Below are 11,247 nucleotides of genomic sequence, written 5' to 3' on the forward strand. Positions count from 1 at the left end.
TGGAAATGCTCTCCAGTGCTCTCGGTGTACAGAATAAAAGAAGAAAAAGATGTAAATCCCAAGCAAGCCCAACTTCTTCTTTCCGAGCGCCATGTTACTTGGGGATCGGGTTACTTTGCTTGTCAAGTGAACGCTGCAGCCCATCAGCAGATCAGATAGATTATCTTTGCTTTCCGATCTGCAGATTACTATGGATCTTCTCCAGAACTGGGAAAAATTCAAAATGATTCCAGCCAAAAAATCTAGTTTTTTGGTTTCATCACAGATTTCCAATTCAGGCCTCAATTTTTCCCTTTGCAACAAAAGAAAGAATTCTGATGGGTGAAGATTTCACCCTGTTTCCATTCGCACCCAGAGTAAGACATGTGAGTGAGACATTGGCCCCATTAGTGCTGACATTTAGCTTTTCCTAAAATTTACACAAAGGAAAATCACTGGAAGGAATAGCAAAAGCAGATTTATTGCCAAACAGCATCTTAATGTTACCTGGATCCCTGCAAATAATTACACTGAAACCTGGAATATTGCTTTTAAAGGGAACCTCTCATCAGGTTTTATACCCCAATCTAATGCTATCTATACAAAGTGCCCAGAATGCCTGATTATAGCCATGCTATTATTTTGAAGATCTGGGTTTCATTTTAGAGAAATATAATGTTTCATTGTTATGCAAATGAGCCGCAAGTGCAATGGGCGGGCCCTGCACTTACACTGCTGCCTCTCTTCCCTATTCCCTACCATGGGGAATGATGGCACTGGATCTAGGGTGGGAGAGACAGGTTACCTAATAAATAGTGACCTGCCAATCACTGTCACAAGACAGGCAGTGGGTGTGCAAGGATTTGATTGCATTAACTCAGCCCAGTCATAAAATCTAAAACCTCCTCCAGAAAGGACAGTGAAGCTGGATCAGTCCTTAAAGGGAATCTGTCATCAGGTGGACAACCCCTTTTAGAGGACAAACTATACATACTGTAACTTACAAACCCATGCAAGGAAAGAGGTATCTCCAAGAAAGGGAACCAAGGCTTTGTGCATGTCAAGGAACAGGAGCATGACTGCCTGCAGCAATGAATATTCTTGTACCGTCTTAGCCAGTACATAGAAAAATATTAAGATTTGAGAGTCATCAGTGGTTGATACCTTTTAATGGCTAGCTGAAAAGATGGTAACAAGTTGCAAGCTTTCGAGACTACTCAGGCCTCTTCATCAGGCATAGTACAACACAAAATCTGAAGAGTCACATATTTATAGACAATGGGACACAGAAATAATGTAATAGGTGAGACAGGTAACATAAATGTCATTCTACATCAACTAAGGAATGTGGTCCTTAGAACTTTGGGGTCATCATAAACCTGGACCAGACCTTAATCATCGGACAATAAAACTTTCACAGTCCTTATCTATGAACTAATCCAATATTTACAGCCAGAACTGTTTATCTTTCTCCCACAGTAACAGCTCTGCTGTATGCTACCTGTCTCATCTATTACATTATTGCTGTGTCCCATTGTGTATAACTATGTGACTGTTATACTATGCCTGATGAAGATGCCTGAGTAGTCTCGGAAGCTTGCAACTTGCTACCATCTTTTCAGTTAGCCATTAAAAGGTATCAACCACTGAGGACTCTCAAATCTTAATATTTTGCAGCAATGAATAGTGGGAAAGACATCGGCTTAACAGCAACCAAGACATCTATGTGGTCCCTGCCAATAATCCCAAATCCAAGATGAGATAAATAGTGAATATTTTGCCAGTAAGGTTAACATCAATATTGATGACAGATATGCGCCTATAATAGGTCAATTAGGTATTGTCCATCCCTGGCTTTTGGCGCACTGAAATGGTTGCTAGTGGTATACTGGGATTGGGCAGAGTGCCAGATTTCAAAACTGTAAAGAAAATCTGGTGAGGGATGAAAACATCAGCGAATTCTGTATCATAGCTGGCTGCTGCTTGTTTGTTGGTTTTATAGAATTTAACGGGAATCTGTGAGCAGTTTTTTGGGGGCTTTTTTATCTAAGAATAGCATGATATAATAATAATAATCTTTATTTATATAGCGCCAACATATTCCACAGCACTTTACAATTCAGAGGTTCATATACAACAGTCATAAGTAACAGTTAAAGAAAATACAATAATTAACCGCTTCCCGACCGCCCACTGTAGATAAACGTCCGCGCTGCCTGGGCTCTGTGCAGCACGGACGTTTAAAAACGGTGGGTGGTCCCGCAGCGCTCAGGACCCCCAGGGTCCTGCAAGCGCTGCAGGAGCTGTGCAGAGCGATAGCTCTGACAGGGAACATCATCGGGACCTGATTGGATCAGGTCCCAGTGATGTTAACCCTTTGCTGTCTTCTATATGCCGCGATCTATAGTGATCGCGGCATATAGAAGACAGCAGGAGGAGAGGGGGTCGTCCACTTACCTCTCCGACAACCGCTGATACCTTCCAGGACCTTGGGTTGCTATGGCAGCTGGAGGTCACATGACCGCCTCCAGCTCTGCCATATATGGTGTCCTGCCTGGCTCAGCCTGCAGCCTGCAGCTGAAGCCTGGCAGGAGACTCTGACTGTGAAACAGTCAGTGAAGATCTCATGTAATGTAATATATGTCTATTACATTACATGAGATCAGGGATCAGAAAAATAAAAATTAATGTCCCATACAGGGACTAAGTAAAAATGTAAAAAAATGTAAAAAAAAATGTTTTGAAACTGTTAAAAAAAAAATACAAAATAAATTAAAATAAATAAATAAAATATTAAACCGATAAATCCGTATATTTATGCAAAAATAAAAAAAGTACAAATATTTGGTATTGCCGCGTCCGAAACAACCCGAGCTATAAAACTGTCACACTAATTAACTCCTTCTGTGCACACCGTAATAAAATAAATAAAAAACGGAGCAAAAAACTAGGCTTTTTCCTCATATCGCCAAACAAAAAGTGGAAAAAAATGCGATCAAAAAGCAAAATGGAAATAAAAATGGTACCGCTGAAAACGTCATCTTGTTCCGCAAAAAAAAAGCCGCCATACAGCTCCATCAGCCGAAAAATAAAAAAGTTATAGTGCTCAGAATAAAGCAATGCAAAAAAAATATTTTTTCTATAAAATTGTTTTATTGTGTAAAAGCGCCAAAACATAAAAAAATATACAGTAAGTGTAGTATCGCTGTAAACCTACTGACCCGAAGAATAACGCTGCCTGATCACTTTTACCACACGCAGAACGGCATAAAAAAAACCCTCAAAAAACAATTCCTGAATTGTTGGTTTTTGTTAATTTTACCTCCCAAAAAACGGAATAGAAAGCGATCAAAAAATGTCCCGTACCCAAAAATGGTACCAATAAAAATGTCAACTCGTCCCGCAAAAAACAAGCCGTCATGGAAAAATTATAGCTCTCAAAATATGGCGATGCAAAAACTAGATTTTGCAAAAAAAAAAACGTCTCTTAGTGTGTGACAGCTGTCAGTCATAAAAACCCGATATAAATCTGGTATCTCTGTAATTGCACCGACCTGAAGAATAAAGTAATCTAATCAGTTATATCACACTAGGAACGGCGTCAAAAAATAAATAAAACCAATTCTTCACCTGCTACTGATTTGTTTATTATGTCTCCCAAAGATCGCAGTATAGCTCGGCACACATTTATCCTGCGCTCTGCGCTGAGCACTTACGCCAGAGTTTCCGTGTAAATCTCTGAAATATGTGATTCAGCCGGAACCCATGACGGAAGATTCCCTGTAATGAGGCAGATATAGGCCACTGTGGATGCCGTCTGGCCTGTGATCCCACGGTGTCATTTGTTTTAGGCGTGCATAAAAGTGCGGTTGGCCACAGTTTTGTGCACTTCTGAAAAAAAGGACACCACTAAACAGAGGCCAGACGGAGTCCAGAGTAACTCTGCTGCCTCATTACAGTGAATGGATCCCGCAAGGGTTTCATCTGAATTACATCACTTGGAAATTTAGATGGAAACCCCGATGTAAGTGTTCAGCCTAGAGCGCCGGATAAATGTTACGTAAAATGTTCCCAATAAAAGCTTCAACTCAGTCCTCAAAAAAAGCTAGTCCCCACTCAGGTCCGTCATCTGTTAAAAATATAAGGGACTTCCAAGTTACTGGTAGCAGAAAGGCTCTAGAAAAGCAAAATGGCCCTTGCCCCCCAAAAGAAATTCAGAAAATTTTGTGCTCCCAAATCCAAATGCCTATTCTACAATAATTTGTTCTCCAATTGTCGAATAGCGCTCCGTCCCCCCCAGATCTCGCCGTATGGCTGAGTGGTACGATACAGCCACATAAGGGGTATTGCCACTTTTAGAAGAAATTGTGTGACACATTTCGGCACCATTTTTACCCATTGCCCTGTGTGAAAATGTAAAATCTGAGGGTAAAACATTTTTTTTGTGGTAAAAATATAATTATGCTTTTTTCACTGCCCAATGGTATAAATTTAAAAATTAAAAAATACTCACTACTTCCCTAGATGAATTCCTTGAGAGGTGTAGTTTACAAAATGGGGTCACTTGTTGGGGTTTCTGCTGTTTCGGCATGTCAGCGACTCTTCAAATGTGACATGGTGTCTGCTGCCTATCCCAGCCAACATAGTGCTCCTTTCTCTTCCGAACCCTGCCGTACACCAAAGCAGTGGTTTTCCCCCACAAATGGTGTATCAGCGTACTCAGGAGAAATTGTACAACAAATTTCATGGTGCAATTTATCCTGTTACCCTTATGATAATGCAAAATTAGGGGATGAAAAACATTTTTTGTGGGAAAAATGTGAAAATTTTATTTTTATGGCTCAATATTATAAACTTCTGTGAAGCAGCTGGGGGTGCAAGGTACTCACCACACATCTAGATAAGTTCCCTAAGGGGTCTAGTTTCCAAAATGGTGTCACTTGTGGGGGGTTTCTACTGTTTAGGCACATCAGGGGCTCCCCAAATGCAGCATGGCGTCCGCTAATTATTCAAACAAATTTTACATTCAAAAAGTCAAATGGCGCTCCTTCCCTTCCAAACCCTGCCGTGCGCCCAAACAGTGGTTTGCCTCCACATATGGGGTATCGGCGTGTTCAGGAGAAACTGCACAACAAATTTCATGGTGCAATTTATCCTATTACCCTTATGATAATGCAAAATTAAGGGATGAAAAACGTTTTTGTGGGAAAAATGTGAAAATTTTATTTTTACAGCTCAATATTATAAACTTCTGTGAAGCACTTTGGGGTTCAAGGTGCTCAGCACTCATCTAGATATGTTCCCTAAGGGGTCTAGTTTCCAAAATGGCGTCACTTGTGGGGGGTTTCCACTGTTTAGGAACATCAGGGGCTCTCCAAACGCAACATGGCGTCTGCTAATTATTCTGGCAAATTTTACATTCAAAAAGTCTAATGGCGCTCCTTCCCTTCCGAGCCCTGCAGTGCGCCCAAACAGTGGTTTTCCCTCACATATGGGGTATCAGCGCGCTCAAGAGAAATTGTACAAAAAATTTTGGGGTCCATTTTTTCCTGTTACCCCTGTGAAAATAAAAAAAATTGGGTCTAAAATAACATTTTTGTGAAAAAAGTTAAATGTTAATTTTTTTCTTCCACATTCCAAAAATTCCTGTGAAGCACCTGAAGGGTTAATAAAGTTCTTGAATGTGGTTTTGAGCACCTTGAGGGGTGTAGTTTTTAGAATGGTGTCACTTTTGGGTATTTTCTGTCATAAAGACCCCTCAAAGTGACTTCAAATATGATATGGTCCCTAAAAAAATGTTTTTGTAAATTTTGTTGGAAAAATGAGAAATCGCTGGTCAACTTTTAACCCTTATAGCTCCCTAACAAAAAAAAATTTTGGTTCCAAAATTGTGCTGATGTAAAGTAGACATGTGGGAAATGTTATTTATTAACTATTTTGTGTGACATATCTCTCTGATTTAAGGGCATGAAAATTCAAAGTTTGAAAATTGCAAAATTTTCAAAATTTTCGCCAAATTTCTGATTTTTTCACAAATAAACGCAAGTGATATCAAAGAAATTTTACCACTATCATGAAGTACAAAATGTCACGAAAAAACATTCTCAGAATCAGGGGAATCCGTTGAAGAGTTCCAGAGTAATTACCTCATAAAGTGACAGTGGTCAGAATTGAAAAAATTGGCCCGGTCACGAAGGCAAAAACAGGCTCTGGTGCGAAGTGGTTAAAGCAAAAATAATGACGACCCTGCTCGTAAGAGCTTACAATCTACAATGATGGATAAGAGCCCCTGATTCCAGTAATGTATCACATACTGTGCAGCTTGTTGCAATTTCAATAAAATCAGTGATTTATCAGCAGGAGATTATCACTATAGGACATGTAATTTTAATAACCACACTCAAACCGCTGAATGGCAGCTTTCTGCCTGTACAGTGTACTCAGAAAGCTGTCAATCAGTAGTTTGGGGGGTTATGCAAAGCTCAGCATTCAGAAAGCTGCTAGATCTGCAGTAGATAAAACAGGGATTTTATCAAAACTACAGCAAGCAGCCCAGCAACTGAAACGTTGCTGAATCAGGGTCTCTGTCCCTACATTATGCTTCTCTCAGATAACAGCAAATACCTGGTGACAGATTCCATTTAAAATCAGCAACAGGGCAAGTTCCAGCCCCATCCTGAATTTTTCCTTTATGGGAGAGAGGACATTGGTGTCTAAATGATGTAAAAATCATGTGCTCCAGCTTAGATGATCATCCTGTTTCCAGAAAGCATGTACATGTGCAGTGTATCATTTAACAGTGGTGATTTATGGCTGTTTTTAAAACCATTAAAGATGACCTATCACCGAGTCAAAAGTTTCCAGTTTTCGCCCCTTGTTTTATTCCCGCTGATCCCCTCATTATTCCTTTTTTTTTAATCTGCCATACAATTCCAGAGATCTGGGATCTTTATGTTAGTGAAAATGTTTCTGTTCTTTGCCAAAGGGGTGTGGCTCACAGGATTCTCTGTGGGTGTGTCTTTAGGCTGCTCTGCGTTATTACCCTGCGAGCAACGCCCCCTTGGTAAAAGACAAAAAATTATCACTAAACAAAAATGCCCATATCTAAGGAACTGGATGGTGAATTTCAAAGAGCAAAAAGCGGTAAACTCAGGGGAACAATGGGAATAAAATAGGGGCAAAAACTGGTCAGTTCTGACCTTGGGACGGGTCCTCGTGAAGGCGTTTCTCTGTACAGTAAAGTGCAGTATTTGGTCTGTTCTAAATACAATAAAAAGGTCTTATAACAAATTGTGGGTATTTCTACCCTGACTTCTCCACGCTTGTATAATGGTCAATATGCTGCTAGAACTTTCTATTTTCCCACTAGGAAAATTAATTTTTAGAACTGCGGTGATATAACAATATAATTTTCTTTTAGTGAAACTTTTCTAGACCTCAGTTTACATTATCGAAGTTTACAGCTTATCACCAGCCGAAATAGCTCAGTTGGGAGAGCGTTAAGGCCCCGTCACACTAAGCGATGCAGCAGCGATCCCGACAACGATACGACCTGTCAGGGATCGTTGCTGCATCGCTAATACATCGCTGGTGAGCAGTCAAACAGGCAGGCTCACCAGCGATCAGGGGAGCAGCGACATCGTGGAAAGGATCGTTTCACGATGTCCTGCTCCCGTTACCAGCCTGCTGTTTAAGCAGGAGCAGGCTGGTAACTATGGTAAACATCGGGTTACTAAGTGCACGTGTGCCCCTAGTAAACTGCTGTTTATCATGGATACCACTCTGCTAAGGTGAACGGTAGCCTCCGTGCACCGTAGCAGAGTGGTATTCATGGTAAACAGTGTGTTACTAAGTGCGCGCGTGCCCCTAGTAACCCGATGTTTACCATGGTTACCAGCCTGATCGTTGGTCCCGCTGGTCACACACAGCGATGTATGCTGGCCAGCGGGAGGCCAACAACCAAAAAATGGTCCAGGACACTTTGCAGCTATCAGCGACCTCACAGCAGGGACCTGATCTTTGCAAAGTGTCACACATAGCGACATCACTGGTGAGGTTGCTGGTGAGTCACCAAAACCGTGACACAGCAGCGATATCGCTAAGTGAGATGGGGGCTTGAGACTGAAGATCTAAAGGTCCCTGGTTTGATCGTGGGTTTCGGCATATGGAGAGGTATTTTTTTAAAGAATAATTTTACATTTTCTATTGCATTGATTTTTTTCCAGGACTCCACAATTCACAGATCATAAAGACACTTAATATCATAATCTTAAAAATGGCAATCATGGTTTACAAATCTGTAATGTGTGCACCTGATACTGACATCTAGTGGACACTAAGACAACTGCAACATTTTATTACTAATTGTTATTTACAAATCAAAACTAAACTAATAAAAAATCCAAAAATGTATATGACACTTTCTCATGCAAGGCTAAAATGCCTATTTTTATTTTTTGCTGATACGTAGATGTCTAGTTTTGTTGGAGTTTTTTTATTACTATTTTGTGTTATAAGGAATATGTATTGCAGCAAAGAAAAAAATATTTTTTAATTTCCTTACTAATTTGAATGGCATAAAAATAAAGGTCCAGACTGTGTTCACATGATGCCTTCCCAATGCATTTTTTGCAGTAAACTTAAAAAATACAGTAAAAGCACATCAGTTTTACTGCGGTGTCATTTTTGTTTGGGAATGCATTGTGTGAACAAGTTCTTAGGGTAAATTCAGTGGTGTTTTTCCAAAATATAGGACCCTCAAAGTCACTTCAACACTGACTAGGTCTGTGAAAAATAGAACTTGGAAATTTTCTTACATTTTCTTAAAAAAGAAAATTAAATCTTGCTGCTAAATTTTAACCTTTCTAACATCTTAACGAAATAAAAGGAGGTTTGGGAAATGATGCTGACATAAAGTAGACAACTAGGAAATGTTATTTATTAACTTGTTTGGTTGTCTGACTAGTTGGTTTTAGGATATAAGCAGATAAAGTTAAAAAATTGGTAACATTTAAAAATTTTCAGCAAACTTTAGATATTTTCACAAGAAAAACTAAAAACATATTGACCTCAATTTGCCGTTAATATAAAGTACAATGTGTCACGAAAAAACACTTTCAGAATCACGGGGATATGTTAAGCATTACAGTGTTATTATCACATAAAGTGACACGTGTCAGTTTTTAAAAATGTGGCTTTGGTCGTTAAGCTCAAAATTGGCTCCGTCACTAAGGAATTAAAAATGCATATTGAAATAAAATAAATCATGATATATTTCCTTTCATCACAAGTAATGCTCATCTTTCTGCTGCTTAGCTTAGAAAGAGTTAATTTACTTAAACCAGCAGAAGTCAGGATGGCCGAGCGGTCTAAGGTGCTGCGTTCAGGTCGCAGTCTCCTCTGGAGGCGTGGGTTCGAATCCCACTTTTGACATCAGTTCTTTTCCTTCCTGACATTGTACAGCTTCTCTCCTGTTATTGATTAGTACATGTTAGAACACATAATAACACTGAAATCTTATATAGAATTTATATGGTAACGCAGCATTGAGTCATGGACTTCAGCTGTTTTACTAATTTCAGCCTACAATGATTTCTTAAAGGGACATCTAAGGAATCAAGAATTGGATAAATGTTTATTTGTGTGACAACACCTTTAACCCTTTCCCTGCCGTTGTATATCGTAATGAGAATATGATGAAGCCTAATCCTATCTATTCTGTGATCCGACCCCATATCGTGTCGACAATCAGTGACGACCTGTCTGATCACATTCCTTACTTTACAGCGCAGTTATGTGAGCACTAACACCTGTATATACGGGAATATAGATATACAGCGTTTTACTGTAAACAAAATAAACCAATCCCTGTGTGGTATTAAAAGAATAAAGGAACATCAGCTAAAAAAACAAAACAATTTGTAAAGAAAAATTGCAGTTGTCACATTGGCCACTAGAGATCAGTATGGTCAGACTAGGATCTTTGGTGTACACAGGTGGAACTGACTCTAGGGGTCACACAACAGCTATATGCAAATATCTTTTTGGCCTTTTCCTCGCTATAGTGGAGGAACAACTGTAAAATACAAAAGGGTGGCAGTGGTGACGTAGGACACAATTACTATCGTTATGCCCAAGGCTCAGGGGCACACTGGGGGCCCACCCGAGGATTCCTTGTTGACCGGTGGGCCAGTCTGAGCCCAGATATCTATACCACATGTAGGTTACAGACTTGTAAACGAATATCAACATTTTTATAGCTTGTGATCAGAGGCGTATCTAGGGCTTTGGTTCAGTGTGGGCAAAACTTCTGAGTGGGCCCCTAACCAGGAAACCCTGATTACAAAAATAGTGGTGCACCCAGATAGTGGATGTAGGAGAACCTCAGCAGATGACAGCACTGTTACTGAAAATAATCTCTATACAAAGACCAGCACTGCTATTACCGCCATATGGTGACATATTGCTAGATTCCAGTCCTGCAGAATATATAAGAGATCACAGCACTGTTATATGCAGTAACTTACAGCTGACGTTCTTTCTGATTAAATTGTTCACTTTTCCCGTCTTTTCCATCTGGCCCAGACTGACACAACGACTTCTCCATCCAGGACTCAGACTCTCAGGTCTGCAGAGATCACAACAAAGACACATTTGACTCCTTACATTTCAGGCCCCGTCCCCATCTAGTCCCAACCTGCACAAACACCTCTTCCTGCTGATACCCCAATACTGAGCCTCTGTTGCTGTACGTGTCCATATTACTGCACCTTCTGTGTGCTCTCAAGATAGTAAAACAACCCTCTAGAATATAGTAATGCCATGTGCAAGTGCCCTAGAAAACAGTGACCAAATTTTGCCCCTTAGAAAGTAATAATGCCCTCTGTGTGCCCCTCTGACAGTCACAATAACCTGAGTTCCCCTATAATGATAAGTGCCCACTTAACATTTAATAATGTCCTGAGTCTCCCCTATATACAGCTCCCTATACACAGTATGATGCTCTCCTATACATAGTATAATGCCCCCTCACTGTATAGTACCCAACACACAGTATACTGACCCCTTAGTAGCCTACAAATTGATGTCTCCAACACTGTATGATGGACCCCACACTGTGCAAAGACGCCACATTATCTCCCACACTGTATGATGGCCCCCACACTGTGAAAAGACCGCACATTATCTCCCACACTGTATGATGGCCCCCACACTGTGAAAAGACCGCACATTATCTCCCACATTGTATGATGGCCCTCACACTGCACA

The 11,247-nt window shown here is 40.2% G+C and overlaps 1 non-coding gene across 1 annotated transcript; it reads left to right on the top strand.

The window, feature by feature from the left end:
- The first annotated feature begins 9,328 nt into the window (after positions 1-9,328).
- Positions 9,329-9,411, top strand: TRNAL-CAG (transfer RNA leucine (anticodon CAG)). Its single transcript has one exon. It is a non-coding gene; the product is annotated as a tRNA-Leu (tRNA).
- The last annotated feature ends 1,836 nt before the right edge of the window (positions 9,412-11,247 follow it).

This window comes from Phyllobates terribilis, unplaced genomic scaffold (genome assembly GCF_046119375.1).
Source record: "Phyllobates terribilis strain yellow unplaced genomic scaffold, ASM4611937v1 Scaffold_65__1_contigs__length_7625178, whole genome shotgun sequence".
Taxonomy (NCBI): domain Eukaryota; kingdom Metazoa; phylum Chordata; class Amphibia; order Anura; family Dendrobatidae; genus Phyllobates; species Phyllobates terribilis.